A 16,397-nucleotide genomic window follows, 5' to 3' on the forward strand; every position below is an offset into this window, starting at 1 on the left:
AGGACCGCCTCAGCCCCATATACCAAGGAGAAAGGAGTTGCCCCTGTTGAGGATCATAAGAGGTCCGATATGCCCATAAAGCAAGTGGAAACTTATCCGCCCAATCCTTGTGTGTTTTAACCATTTTTTGTAGGATGATTTTGATGTTCTTGTTAGCTGCTTCTATTGCCCCATTGGTCTGTGGCTTGTAAGTGGTAGAGCGGTGCCTTTTGATACCGAACTTAGTGCAGATCTTGTTAATTTTGCCCCAGAAATGGGATCCTTGATCCGATATCAGCTCTTAGGGCACTCCATATCGGCAGATGATATTTTCTTGGATGAATTTTTCCACCTTAGCAGATGTGAGGACTACATACGACTAAGTTTCTACCCACTTGGGGAAATAATCAATGGCTACCAAGATGAACTCGTGACCATTGGATGCTTTAGGGTTAACCTTCCCTATGCTATCAATGCCCCAAGTAGAGAACGGCCAAGGAGAACTAAGTGAATGAAACTCTGTTGGTGGGATGTGTATATTGGTAAATATCTAATATTTGTGGTATTTCTTGACAAAACTCACACAATCTGCTTCCATTGTGTTCAATAGTATCCTAGTCGAAGAATTTTCTTAACTAGCATCTTGGCATTCATATGGGATCTACAAAGGCCTTGATGAATCTCTTCCATGATTGTTGCAGCTTGCTTTTCATCTATACACAGTTACTGTATTCCATCATAGCACCTCTTGTATAATAAGTCCCCTTGAAGGATAAACTGGGTGGCATATCTCCTTAGAAATTTCTTTTCTCTATCTGCGGCTTCAACTGGGTACTTCCTTTCCCTGATGAAATCAACAATATGAGCAAACCAAGACCGACCATCTATGGTGAGAGAGTTCACCGAATTCTGATAAATGGGCTTGCTTCTTTATTCCACTAAGAATGGTCGGACCCTAGCCATAGGATTGCATTCTACCATGGAAGCCAAGGTTGCAAGGCATTGGTAAACTATTTGTTATTTCTTTGGAAGTATTCGAACGAGATCTTCTCAAAGTGTCTAATCACTTCTTCCAAATGCTTTTGACACGGCTTCAATTTCTCATCTCTGGTCTTTCACTTTCCTTGAGTTTGACAGATGACAATGGGTGAATCACCATATACCTTGATCCTTTTTACCCCAATGGTCAGGGCTGTTTCTAGTCCCAAGGCACAAGCTTCATACTTGGTAATATTGTTGATACAGGGGAAATCAAAACGGAAGTTGAAGGCAAGTAAAGGCCGTCAGGAGTGACAAACAATATTCCCGCACCACACCCCTTTTGATTAGTTGTTCCATCAAAGAACAAATGCCATTCATTTGCTGTTTCTTCTTCTTCTATTGCTATGATTTCTTCATCTGGGAAGACAGCATCCATAGCTCTTCCGTCCTCTATGGGGTGGGCAGCCAAATGATCGGCTATAGCTTGCCCCTTGATAGACGTCTGAGCGACGTAAGTGATGTCAAACTTTGATAACAATATCAACTATCAAGCCATCCTTCCTATTAGAGCTGGTTTCTCAAAGAGGTACTTGATTGGATCCATCCTTAAGATCAAACGTTCCGGATAAGCGACTATGTAGTGTCGCAGCCTTTTCGTTGTCCAAATCAATGCATCACACATTCTTTCCAAAGATGTGTACCGTGTCTCATATTCCAAGAATTTCTTGCTAAGGTAGTATATGGCATGCTCTACCCCCTTCTCTATCTCCTTTTATGCTAGCAAACGAGCCCATAGAATATTCTCCTACTGATAAGTACAACAAAAGTGGTTCTCCTTCCACCGGTGGTGTCAATACTGGTGGGTTCATGAGGTATCCTTTGATCTTATCAAAATCTTGTTGGCATTAGTCATTCCATTTTGTGGGCTGATCCTTCTTCAACAACTTGAAGATTGGTTAAAAAATCATAGTCAGATGAGTTATGAACCTACTGATATACTGGATATGACCTAAAAATTCTCGTATTTTCTACTCAGTGCGAGGCGTGGGCATTTCATAGATTGCTTCGATCTCGATAGGGTTGACTTCGATGCCTCTTTCACTCACCAAGAACCACAACAATTTTCATGTTGTTGCCTCGAATACACACTTCTGAGGATTCAACTTTAGCAAATATTTCTTGATCCTCTCAAAGAAATGTCTTAGTGAGGGAATATGCCCCTGCTGATCCCTTGACTTCATTGTCATGTCATCCACATAGTATTCCACATCTTTGTTCATCATGTCATGTAATATGGCCGTAGCTGCTCTTTGATAATTTACCCCAGCATTCTTCAATCTAAAGGGAAATACCTTATAACAATAAATTCCCCATGGAGTGGTGAAGGTTGTCTTTTCACGATCCTCTGGGTGCATACTCACTTGATTGTATCCCGAGAATCCATCCATAAATGATAACAAGGCATGCCCCTCTATGTTGTTAAACAATACATCAATGTGAGGTAATGGGAAGTCATCCTTAGTGCTTACCTTATTAAGATCTCGAAAATCTATGCACATTCGTGCCTTGCCATCTTTCTTTGGCATTGGTACTATGTTAGCCAACCATTGGGGGTATTTCACCACTTGTAGAAACCCTACATTCCACTGTTTCACAACTTCTTCTTTGATCTTTTCACTCCATTCTAGATGCATTCTTCTGAGCTACTGTTTGACTAGTTTTGCCCCACGATAGGTCAGCAAACGATGTTGCACGATGTTAGGGTCTATCCCAGGCATATCCTCATAAGACCAAGCAAGGACTTTGACGAATTCCTTCAGAAGACTAATCATTCGTTCTACTTCTTCATCATCTAGGGTAGTACCAATTTTTTCCTCTTGAAGGCATTGGTCGGTTCCTAGATTAAAAACCCGGGTATCCTCATGGATGGGTTGGGCTTTCTTTAGTTTGCATTGTTTTAATAACTTATGATATTTATTAAGACCATCATCGAAAAAAGGAGGCAAATCATACTCGAAATTAGAAATTTCATTCCTGAAAGAAGGAGTAACAGACTTGACATACATAGACTCTGGACTTTCCTCGAGAGGGAAGGCCAACACTTAATCATAAATGGTAGACTTAACAACAGACTCGACTACAGACTCGACAACTGACTTGATGCTTTTATCAGTGGTATTCAGGTTGGTTGACTCGGTAGCATGAGTAAACTTGAAGTTTTCCCTAATGCTTGTCCAATTCAGGAGTGGGTCAACGGCTCGATGGATGAGCAAATGCGGAAGAGGGCCTTTTTCTTCTTCCAGGAAGGTTGCTGCTATCTTTTCAGTGGTGCTGACATGGTTCTCTTTGATAGATGCTTACTTTTTCACAAATACAAGTTGATCAACCTCATGCTTTCTGAAGCCGAACTTTTTGAGGTGTAAGGAGCGATGGATACTGCTCAATCCCCTTTCTATGAAGTCTAACTTTTCAAGCCTATTGATTGAGGCCATCCCTGCTCCTTGGTCACATCTCTGACCACCATCACGGACCTTCCAGTTGCAGTTGATTTGAGCACAATACATGCAGACCATCATTCTTTGTGCTCTTCTTTACTTTGCATATATGCTCCTTCCTCGAAAGGGCCTGGGCTTGAGCTCATGTAGCTCCTGAGCTCATGTAGCTCCTGAGCTCATGGTTCTAGTAGAAATGAACAAATATGGTTCTTTAGATTAATGGAAAGTTGCAAACTCTAGATGAGTCTTATCTTCTTTTCCCATTCTCTCTTCAGGAGGACTCGAGGACTAGGTGCCTCCTTTTACCAGATCAATGTTGTAGGATTTTTAGAGGAGAACCCATCTTTAATAACGACCTCTTCCGCTATTCCAGTGATGTAGCTATCCTGAACACTGTCCTTGGCTTGCTATTATTCTACCTCTTGAGTCACCTAGTCGAACTCATCTTGAAAGAACACTTCGAATCCTTGTTGTATCTTTGCAGCGGTTTCATCAAACATTGCTCAACATTACCGCAAAAGGGGAATCTTCTCCTTCCCTCACAAAATATCCATTGAGAGTGGGGTAGTAAGAGGCAGATATTTTCCTTATCATTCTTAGTATCTTCTACCTCTTGCCGATAATGTTGCTTTTTGGCCCAGGGGTTGGAGGAGTGTACCCCAGACCACTTCTTCCTTTGCTCACCACCAAAGTAGGTAACCTTGAAACACCATGATGATACTTTCCTAGTCCCATCATAGAAAAGTATTGCATGTTCTTCATCATTTGACTCACTGGCGGGCTCAGATAGCTTCATAGTCAGTCAGGATTTTTTCTTCTGGTGCTTCCTTGGCAAGGGCCGCACAAGTTCCTTCTATCTCAAAACCACTAAGTTGGACTTCATGGTCTTGTTCTTCTCCCTTTTCAATGTTGGTTAAAGTATTAACCATTTCAGAATCTCTGGGTACTGTTATCTCTTTCCCCTCGTGAACGAACTTCATTTTCTAATGGAGATTGGAAGCTACAGCCCTTGCATGATGCAACCACGGTCTTCCCGGGAGCATGTTGAAAGACGCTGGTATGTTAATGCCTTGGAAATCAATATTAAACTTCACCGGGCCATTTATTATGGTGAAGGTGAGGATTCCAAGAACTTCTCTTTTGGTGTTGTCATAATGCCCATATTGTCTGATTTGATGGCCTCATTTCTTCCATATTAACACCAATGCTCTTGGCCAACCTCAAGAGTAGAACATTCAAACAAATCCATTATCAATGAGGACCTGGGGAACGACCTCATCAAGGCACTCCACTGTGATATGCAAAGCCCTGTTGTGCTGGACTCCTTGGAGGAGTTTGGAGTTTGAGAAGATCAATGACTGCACTACATATGTTGTCCCTACTATTTGTGCGAGATGTGTTGGATCTATCTCAATCGGTACTTACACATTGGTGAGGGACTTCAAGACTGCTTCACAGTGTGAAGGGGAGGCCATCAATAATCCCCAAATTGAGATATTAGCCTAGGCCGTCTTAAGCTGAGCCAAGACTGGATTCACCGATTCTTTCTTCAAGCCACTTATTCCAGCCTCAATAGTCCTTGACTGTTCTATTGCTAGGGCCTTGCCTTTGTAATCTCTACTACTTCGAGTCTCCATTATACTGACAGGTTTCTTTACAATAATCTCTATGGGATAGCAATCCTCATTCTCACTATTTTTTATGGTAATTATCCCCACCATGGGATCATCCTTTTCTTCAGATTCTCCTTCCCTGTTTAGGGTGGGAAGTCGAGGTCCTCTGCAAATATCAAGAGCCCTAGCTCACACTTTCATGACTGCATTGGAAAGGCATTTGACTGCCATATCTATCATTTCTGCTAGTGTGTCATGTCCTCCTACTTTTTCAAGGTTTTCCATTTGTTCGGTGTAGTAGTGTTCACTAATGGCCACTTCACCTAACATTTGGTCAATTTCATCAACCTCAAGTTTTATCTCAACCAAATGCCCATAGATGCTACTCATGTGCTCTGTTATAGGGTTTGCTTCACCTTCAATAATGATTTCATATCCTTCACTATCTTCTAAATCTGATGTCGACTCCTCCCCTTCCATGTGGATCATGAGTGCTGACTGGATATCATCTGTGGGGTCAATCATCGTGTCATCTTCACTGATAGCATACATAGAATATCCTCCAGGATCTCTGGGTGAATAATACCCAGATTCATCATCTTCATTATTATCCCAAGGTCCCTGGTAATCAATGTCATCCTAGTCCTAGTACTCATCATTGCTTTGAGAATTAGAGTCATCATCATCATCACTATCCTCACTCTCATCCTCATCGTCATCGTCACTGTCCTCTGCTTCACTGATTTCCCCCTCACTTGGTCCTTCATCAGATTCCTCATGACCCTCAAATTCCCCTGCATCCAAACGTTCATAATATTCAGAGCGTATGGATCGAAAGATCTCCACAGGGCCAGACTTGACCTCATTGGCTCGAAGCCTAATCAAACCAGACTCATCATCCTCTGTGTCACTCCCTATGTGGATCAGGGAAGTGTGCTCTTTGATTTATTTCCCTATTGCCAATGCCATTACTACTCTGAGGAGGTCATCTGTGACTTCTTTAATTGCCTTCGGATTGTCCTCCTGAGGTATGGTTGTTTGAATCAAAAGAGTAGGATCAACAATTTGATTTTCTCCTAAGACATTCACCGAACCTGTTGATGAGGTCATCTTTCAAAAATCCGGTAATGCAAGTATATCCTTCCAACTGTATCCACCCATCCATCCTTCTTTTGGGTTATCCACTGAATCTTGAGAATGGGAATGGTCTGAGGGTGATGAGGGATATGAGGCGGGGTGATATGAGGGTGATGTGATGTAGGAGATAGGGTATTATGATGAAGATAGGGGGTGGTAAGATGATGATGCTGTTCCTTCCCCCTGATGGTGGGGTGAAGGATGATGGTATAGTGGAGGTTGATGGTATGGCATAGGTTGGTAGTATGGCAGAGTCTGATGGTATGGTACAGTGAACCCTCTTGTTAATGATGAAAGAGGGTTATCATATATCAGATGTTCTGATTCTTCTTCTGATGACTCTTCTCTTTTGGGGGTCTTCATGACCTTGGCCCTAACTCATTACTTTCCTATAGGTGTGGGCATTCATGTAACTCTTCTGAGCATTGGGTGCGATGAGTTGAGTGGGATCGCACTTTGTTGCTTCTTCATCTACATTGCTCACCTGATTATCGTGGGGAACTCCAATATCATAGAATATGGGACGAAAAAAGTGACTATCTGCACAGTACATGTGGATAGCCCTTCGAAAAGAGCTACACTCCTCTCGACAAGCCTCCTTAATGAAGTTGATGATATGCCTTACTATATCCGGAGGAAGGGACAACCTTTGTACAAGCAGCAACTTCTCTTTCCACTTATTATCCCTCTCAACATGGTACTTCTTGGAGTATCTAATAAGATGAGTTGGATTGAAGAAATGAAGATCCCAATCTTGCCAGTCATTTGTCATTGATGGCATATTGACGGTTCCATGATCTGGGAGTGGATTGGTATTAACATTGGGAGGTTGCTTAACTTTGACATCAATAGTCCCGTTATCTACCAAATCCTGGATTGCATGTTGAAGACCCAAGCATATTTCATTGTTATGCCCCTTCTGAGTGTGGTAAGCACAATATTCATGGTCCCTATACCAAGCTGGGGGAGGGCTGCTGATTGTCCTTGGAGCTACTATCCCTAGCAATCCTTGTTTCTTTAGCTTCTCATACACTGTGATCACGGACATTCCTAAATCAGTGAACTATCTCCTTGGTGAGGAGCCTTCTGAATAGGAGCATCTGCTTGTATCACAAACGGTTGTGAAGAGGTGACGGGTGATATCAACTATTGGACTATGCCTACCACATTGGTTTCAGGACCATTTCCTAGTCCAACTCTGGTATTCTTTCCTATATCTTGGGAGGATCCTTGATACTAAGCCTCCCTTAGAATTTTGTTTTCCACACGTATGCAGGTGGCTATCAAGGCATCAAAAGTTTACAGATGTTGGTAATAGAGGACATCATAATAAGGCTTTGACAAGTTTTCAATCAATATTTCTACTTGCTCTGCTTTAGAAGGTTGGTCTGCCATCTTGGCGGCCTTGTCTCTGAACCTCATTAGGAAGGCGGTGAATCCTTTTTTGGGCTACTGCCTCAATGTTTCAAGCTCCTGATGCTTCACATCCACTTTGGTGCTGTATGAGTACTGCTTGGTGAAGGCTTTCACTACTGTTGTTCAATTATGGGTTTGGGCAGACTCAGACTGTGTGAGCCACCTCAGTGCTGGCCCTGACAGGGTTAATATAAAAGCTTGTCCCATCTGGTTGTTAGCAAGCTACCATGACTTGGCGATGCTAAGAAAGACTTTGAGATGATTCTTGGGGTCCCCTGACCCATCAAATCTGTTAGTTTGCCATTTGAACTTTTCAGGGATTCTTGCCCCGGAGAAGAATCTTATCTCATTGGAATCCACCACTTGACTTTCTGAACTCTTTCCTTCTCGTCCAAATTTTTCTTATCTCTCTATCTCTGGAGGTTCCATTTGGACGTGCGCCACAAACTCCTGTTCCTCATCTTCAATCACCACTCGGGGCGGAGGGACCCGGGAATAGGTTCCACGTTGACCATTCGGACGAGAAGGTGAAACTCCTCGTTGACCAGTTGGCCTAACTTGCTTGCTCTGGTTCTCCTAAGTCTACTCAGGAAAAATTCCCACGATGACCCCTGGGTCTATTATGTTCCAATGCTCCTGTAGCCTGTGCTGGTTCGTCCCTGGGATTAGTCCAGGGAGGGTTTCGAAGCATATGCAATATCTGGGACAATCCATTCTTGACCTCAGCCATTTCTATCTGCAAGGTCTCTACAGGGTGGACCCATGCTTGCTCGGGTGGTTCAAGGTTGTGTGGATCTATGTGAACTGGGCTGTAATCACTTGGCGGTAGACAGTCTCAGAGAGACGATGAAGGTGACACTGGACTTAAGCGAGTCAACCGGTTACCCTAGCATGTCCAAATGGACCACGGAGAATACTTGAGATGTGAAATTGTGCCTGAACCAAAAGTAGCTTATTTTAGGATTCTCGTATTCCCAACCCTTTGTTTATTCATTCACTCAATTGTCAACCAATGATTCATCCAAAGTTAGTCCACTTAATGATGGGGAGTGGATAAGGGTTGATGCCCCTAGTCCACTCAATGTCATAAGTGGGAGGTACACAAATGGCTTGACCAGAACATTCCTATAAGACATTCTCGGCCAATAAAGTCATACTTTCCTTAATCTTATCCCACTAGCTGAGATTCCTCCTAGTTTCCTCGGGTCATTTAGATTAATTGGTATTTTGTGGAACTTAGATAGGAATCACCCCGGAGTCACGTACACCCAATCATCTATATCTCATATCTAAGGAGGAAAGACACCTTTTATCCGAAACCCATTTGAGAGAGCATTTCTTTATGACTAAAATGCATTATAGGAAGATTCCTTTTCAAGACCTCAAACAAATTCTTTAGATTAGCTCATGGCATTCCTAGCGTTCTCCATCTATTTCCTACATGATGCGAGTATGCAGTGGATGCAATAGGACTGACAAGGCTTCCTTGATAGGATCTATATATGCTTGATATATCCAAAGGTATGAGATCAAGGGGGTGACTTCCTTGCCCATTATTCATGACTACACATGAGGTTAAGCAACTGGCCACAGGGTGGTGGAACCATGAGTGATTGTGTGCAAAAGTGTAATGCAGGAATATCATTATTCAATCTTAGAATGTCATAAAGTGCACGGACCTCCCTGAGGGTGCTGACATGAATACTAACATCCTCACCGTTAACAATACCCCACACCCTTGTACAGGAAGCGGCTACCATTTTCTCTCAGAGTACTCTCCATGACATACACTGACCTCCCCGAGGGTGCAGGCATGATAGGGAGTCCCTTGCCAAATGATTTCACTTTGAGCACGATGCATGACGCGGTTAGCGAAGAAAATTACAAACATGAGGTTAGCCAAACATGTTTTCAAACATATGTGGTGGAAGGAAAATGTTCTTGAATTTAATGGTAGCATTTAGTATCGGAAACTTCATAGGTCCCATTGGAGTCACCAATGTGAGGGTAGCGGCCAGAGGTTCTCTCCCCTTGGGGGGAAAAAGATGTGCATTTAGCCCTCTCTCCTCTCTTTCTCTTTCTTAGGGAGTGGTGTGTCGTGTGTGCTTAACCGTGGGCCTTACACCGCCGTACCGCCGCTCAGAGATACGTGGATGCCTACTTCACTGGAGTGTAAAGGTCATCATTGAGATAGGGATTTGATGATGGTCCAATATGGGGGATTGGGATTCTGTAAAAGGATTTGGAGTCGCCACCTAGTCTTATGGGCCTATGACTCAGGGGTTGGCCCAATTCCAGAGAAAAGGGCCCAAAAGTTGGTCTGGTCCAGAGATTTAGGGTACTAGTCAGGTTATAGAGTTGGGAAGGTATTAGGCACCCAATCTACCTAGTTCAACCGGTCATCCTACAGATGCTTAAGAACGAACATTTTCCATAATTATTCCTATTTTGTATGTATGGCTTAATTATCACACATATATACATTGACTGAATTTAAATAATTATATACATTAAAACAAGGTCAATATAAAGTCTACATTATGCTAATTTTGGGTGAGAAATTATACCTAAGCTTGACCCCTATTTCAGGTCAAGAGGGGTGGACCCCCAATTAGTGCTGGCACGAGCTTTCTTGTGGATTCTCCCAGCTTAGGGGAAGATGCTCTTGACCTCCAACTTTATTTTTTTGAGAGATGCTGACTATGGTAATATTCGGATAGAGTTCTGGCTTGGAACAATTACTTTCGGGCTTAGACTAAGGTGTCACTTCCAGATCTTGGTCGAGGTGGCATTCCGATAGAGCTTCCGCTGGGGATAGGCTATGAGAGAGCTAGGCTGAGGTGGCATTCTGACAGAGCTTCTGCTGGCATTAGGCTATCGGAGAGCTAGGCTGAGATGGCACTGTGGCAGAGCTTCCGCTAGGAATAGGCTATGGGAGGGTTAGGCGGAAACTTAAATGATTGAGGAACTTCAAAGGCCCGAAGAACACTTTGAATATCCGAAGAACATTTTAGATCTTATGAAGAATTTTTCGAAGACTTGAAAAACCTCAAAAGAGGGGGGGAGACTAAGGCAAAGTTTCTCTTGCAGAAAATGCTCACTCAAAAAAGCAAATGATTGAAGAACTTCGAAGGCCCAAAGAACACTTCGGATCTTATAAAGATCTCTTTAAAGACTTGAAGAACCTTAAGGGGGAGGGGAGGAAAGAGGGTAGAGCTTCTCTACAAGGGGTGCTCACTCGGAGGCTTGAGTGTGAAAAATCGAAAGGAGGGGAGGTATTTATACATATTTTGGACCAATGGGGAGGAAAGAGGGATTTCCTTGGCTATGGGGTAAAAAAATGATTTTTCTAAACCAATGCGGTAACAAAATGAATTTTTGGACCAATGGGGTGAAAGGTGAATTTCTTTGGCCAAGGAGGTGTAGAGATTATTTTTTGGGCCAATGAGATGAAAAGATACATTTTTGGGCCAATGGGAGGTCGTGGTGTAGGGTATGCTAGCGGGGCAGTTCAAAGTGCACAATGTGTGAAGGGAGAATCTCTTTACAACTCATATCATCGGAGTGAAGATTCTTGTTATTGGCAAAAGCAACAGGGTTGGGTAAGGGCATGCAAAGCTAGGAGGAGCACACGAGGCAAGGGGTGCGCGGGGCAGACATGGGCGCGAGTGAGGTAGGTTGGTGCACATGGCAAGTAGTGGGCACATGGGAAGCAAGTGGGGGCCGTGAGGCAGGCAAGGGGCATGCACGTAAGGTAGAGGGGTCACGTGCAGGGTAACGGGGGCTCACGCAAGGTAGTGGGGGCATGCGTAAGGCACTGGGGGCACGTGAGGCATGTGGGAGACGCACAGGGTAGCGGGGGCACGCGAGGCCCGTGAAGGCGCATGCAAGGTAGCGGGGGCACACGTGGGGCAGCATGGGTGTACAAGGTAGGCAAGGGAACCCATGAGAGGTATGCAGGGGCACGTGCAGGGCAAGAAGAGGAGTGCACGAGGTAGGTAGGGCACGCGTAAGGCAGCGGGGCGCACGCGCGAGATGTGATTTTTCCAGGAATGATTGCGATAGATCCGACGGTCGGATTTTGACATACCATATATTGTTGGAATCGTGATTCTGAGTACTATCCATTGTATGGTCACTTTGAACCAGATTCCTTTGTATACAAGAGGTCATAATTGGACCCTTCTTTTCTCTCGCACAGGATTTCTGGGATTCTTAGGTGAGTATGGAATGTTGCTGGGTTGGGTGTCCTCAGTCATCTGTCATCTCTATTGATCAGAAGTGAGAGGTCGCACCCAAGATCTATAAGTCATCAAAGCCGGGGGAGGGTGACAAAATTGGTTGTCTACAATAGGCCAATTGCCTTTGGCCAGGCAGCCATAAAGAGAAAAACTCACCTTCAAACCTAGAAAATCACTTTTGATTTGCTAATCCTTCCAATGCCAAGTGATGCCAAAGATGCCCAGTTTAACCGAAACACCTTTGTTAAACTCAAAATATACCTTGAATGAATGACCAATTTAACCATGTTGAGCTCAAGAAATGCCTTAGATTGCTAGTTTGACCTAAACTCTCTTTGCTAAGGTCAGAAGATATATGTATGGCCAATTGTCCAATTTACTCTTATTCTGGTCAAAACATGCCTTGGATGGCTAGTGCTGAGTACATTTATGTGTGAAATCTAGGGTAATAAATCATGCATTTTACATATTTAGAATGGAGCTACCTTGGGTTTTACTCTCTTTTTGCAGGTTTTATACTTTCAATGCCTTAAGGACTATCGGGTGCTATATCTCCAATTTTACACGTAAAGAGGTTTATTTCTTTTCATGGTTACGAAGAGGATGAAATTCTGAGCAAGATGGATGTGTTCAATTAAAAGTACACATTCGTTTGGTCAACTGTACAAGTGATTATTCTTTTCGGGCAAGAAAAAGAATAATGGATCAGAACTGAACCGAGATGCAGAACCAGCCCATCTGCAGTTGTCCCAATGGTATAAGGAATATTCCAAATGCCAACAAGGATCAATGGACCACATCCTTAAGTAATTGAAGATTCATTTTCGGTAACAACAACTACCTAGCGTAGTTGGTGAGTTGTGGTGTGCAAAATCTCTTCCTTATTAGGAGGTCTCAAGTTCGAACCTTTTAGCTGCTATTTTTTTGAGGGGGGTTTCTTGTGCAAGAAGAGAGAAAAATAGAAAAAAAAAAAAAAGAGAAACATAGGGAAGAAAGGCAAGAAAATTGTGGGAGATCTCCCCACACGTTTTCTCTCTTCTCTCTCCTCCACCTCACCACAAAATCATCCAAGGGGATCCACCCTTGGACGTCCTTCTCTCTCTCCTATTCCCTATAAAAGGGAGTCCACAAAACTCTAAAAAATTTTCCCTCTCTTCCTCTCTAATTCATTCTTCTTCTAGAGTTTTTTTTTTTTTGCTATATCTCTTTTTCTAGTTTTCTCATTCTCTATCTCTAGTTCTAGGTTTATGCTTTAAACACTTTTGTAAGTTCTTTTATTCAATTAATGCAAGCACTTTTATTTTTGATTTAGTCTTTTATTTTTCTTATTTAAGTAATTGAAGTTGTAATTTTCAAGTTCTAGTTCTAGGCTTAGTTCTAGGTGACAAGAACAAGCTATGAAGCATGTCTTTAAAGTTCAATTTTTTTCAAGTATGTAATACTAAGAATCGGTTAGAAAGAAGAGATCCAACAAGTAGTGACCTTATACGCTTGCTCTCTTTAAAACCCTTCAATATGGGAGACCAACAGCAAAACCCTTCACCTAAATCTCTGAAAGATAGGTTCTACCCTGCTAGAATAACCCAACCTTCCTGCATAGTTCTACCACAAGCCCAGGACAATAATTTTGAGCTCAAATCTCAATACATCACTATGTTGCCCCACTTCCATGGGTTGACCTCTGAGGATGCATACCTATTTCTAAGGGAATTTGAAGAGGTATGTGTTCTAATTAAGATCCAACAGCTTTCTGATGATGCTGTTAAGCTTAGGTTTATCACTTTTGCATTGAAATACCAAGCTAAGAAGTGGGTGTATAGGTTACCCACAAATTCCATAACCTCATGGGAATAGTTCACAGTTGTCTTCCTTAAGAAGTTTTTCCCAACTCACAAGACCAATAAGCTTAGAAGTGATATCCTTCAGTTTATGAAAAAGCCTAGTGAGTCATTTTCCAAACTTATAGAGAGATTCAAGGATCTACTCCAAGAATGCCCTCACCATGGCCTAGACCTATGGTATTTATGTCAAATAATTTATGAGGGTATTGATTACCTAACTAAACAAATGATAGTCTATGTGCCCTGAGGGATTCACATCCTTTACAGATGAAGGAAAGGCATGGGAATTCTTACTTGACTTAATTGATAAAACTCGTGAGTGGGAATCAACCCAAGAGAGTGAAAGAATCATAGGAGGAAAAGGATATTTTGTGGATGGGATAGTAGCCAAGGAAGCCCATTTGGATAGCCTAATCAAGAGAACTGAGGCTATTGTTCCTAGAGAGCCATCATCAGTCAATTTGGTTAAGATTTGTGCATGGTGCCAATCCCCTGGACATCTCCTAGAATAATGCCCCAACACCTCTGAGGGCACTTCTAATGATAGTGTTAATGCCTTATACCAGAATAATCCATATAGTAATACCTACAATCCAGGATGGAGAAATCACCCAAATTTCTCTTGGAATCAGGGCAACCAATAGGGGCCTTCCAATTTCCATAATCAAGGTCAACCTGGACTCCAAAGGCCTCCCTTTGCACAACAATCTTTTTCTCAAAATACTTTTCCTAGGTCAAATGTAGGACCTTAGGCTAGTTTTCCTAGGGCCCGTCTCCTATCATCTTATCAGGAACCCCCTGGGTTTACCAACACTGGAGAGGCAAGTAGAATAAGTGACTTGGAAAAAAATATGGCCCTCCTCATGACAAACCATCAAAATCTTATGAGCGAACTCACTCAAGTTGTCTCAATTATGTGTGAGAGGGAGAAAGGAACTTTACCTAGTCAACCATAGCCTAACCCTAGGCATCATCAGCCTGTTAGTTCACAAACATCAACTAATGTACCACTGAATATAGTACAAGGTCAGACCCAACAAGGGCCCTCTAACCAAAGTAATGTTGTTTATGCCCTTACGAGTTGTAGAGAGTACCAACAGAGCGTTCCTAAATCTTCCTCATCTATTACTCATGTTATCTCTCCTTCAGTTGAGGACACAAGTGTGCCTCTTGTTTCAGGTTCGTCTAATGAACCTAAAGATTTTTTTGAAACTAAAGATGATTTGGTTGAGGAAACCAAAAATGATTCTTCTGAACAGGGGCAAATCCCTAACAGTCCTTATGTTCATCATGTCTTTTCTAGGGCATGCGGGCTTCTACAGAAGGTTTATTAAGAACTTTAGTCAGTTAGCCGGACCTCTCACTTCATTACTTGCCAAAGATCAAACTTTTGAGTTTTCTAAAGAGTGCCTAGAATCCTTCAAACAACTTAAGAAGGAGTTTACCAATGCACCCATTGTTCAACCACTGGTTTGGACTGAACCTTTTGAACTGATGTGTGATGCTTCAGATCTTGCCATAGAAGCGGTTTTAGGTCAAAGGATTAATAAGTTTTCCACTGTCATTTATTATGCTAGTAGGACCTTAAATGATGCACAACTCAATTATACAACCACTGAAAAAGAATTTTTAGTGGTTGTGTTTGCATTAAAAAAGTTTCGGTCTTACTTAGTTGGTTCACATGTGGTGGTGTATACTGATCATTCTACTCTCAGATACTTAGTTCAGAAGAAGGATGCCAAAGCCCGTCTCATTAGGTGGGTTTTACTTTTGCAAGAGTATGATTTAGAAATTAGGGATAAAAAAAGAGTTGAAAAATTAGTTGCAGACCATTTATCCCGGCTTCCCAATTTCTTGACTGTCGATTCTCCAGTCAACGAGAATTTTCCAGATGAACAGTTATTTACAGTGTCCAGTGAACCATAGTTTGCTGACATTGTCAACTTCTTAGTTTCAAGTGTGACTCTGGATCACTAGTCCACCCAAGATAAGTATAGATTTCATTCCCAAGTTAAGCACTTTTTCTAGGATGATCCTTATTTGTTTAAGATATGTCCGGATCAGATTATCCGACGATGTGTTCCTGATCATGCATGTGGTGGACACTTTTGGACCTAAGAAAACTGCTACAAAGGTTCTCCAATGCGGATTTTATTGGCCCACTCCTTTTAGAGATGCTTTTGATTTTTACAAGGCTTGTTCTGCCTGCCAGTCTTTTGGCCGTATCAATAAGAGGAACATGATGCCCCTCAACCTTATTTTGGTAGTTGAGATCTTTGATGTTTGGGGCATCAATTTTATAGGACCATTCCCTAATTCCTTTGATAATTTGTACATACTTTTGGCCGTTGATTATGTTTCTAAATGGATAGAGGTCATACCTTGTAAAACTAATGACCACAGAGTGGTGGTCCAGTTTCTCAAAGAGAACATTTTTCCCGCTTTGGTATACCATGTGCAATAATTAGTGATAGAGGTACTCATTTTTGTAATTGGCCTTTTGAGACCCTAATGAAAAAGTATGGGATCACCCATAAGTTATCTACTCCTTATCACCCCCAAACTAGTGGCAAAGTGGAGGTGTCTAATAGGCAGATCAAACAAATCTTAGAGAAAACTGTTATCCCAACAGTAAGGATTGGTCGCTTAGGCTCATTGATGCCTTGTGGACCCATCGGACTGCATTCAAGACCG

General features: G+C 42.3%; 1 non-coding gene across 1 annotated transcript; it reads right to left on the minus strand.

The window, feature by feature from the left end:
• Positions 1–13,764: 13,764 nt before the first annotated feature.
• Positions 13,765–13,871, minus strand: LOC122092500. The gene has a single exon (XR_006144162.1). It is a non-coding gene; the product is annotated as a small nucleolar RNA R71 (small nucleolar RNA).
• Positions 13,872–16,397: the final 2,526 nt, after the last annotated feature.

Source organism: Macadamia integrifolia, chromosome 10 (genome assembly GCF_013358625.1).
Source record: "Macadamia integrifolia cultivar HAES 741 chromosome 10, SCU_Mint_v3, whole genome shotgun sequence".
NCBI lineage: Eukaryota > Viridiplantae > Streptophyta > Magnoliopsida > Proteales > Proteaceae > Macadamia > Macadamia integrifolia.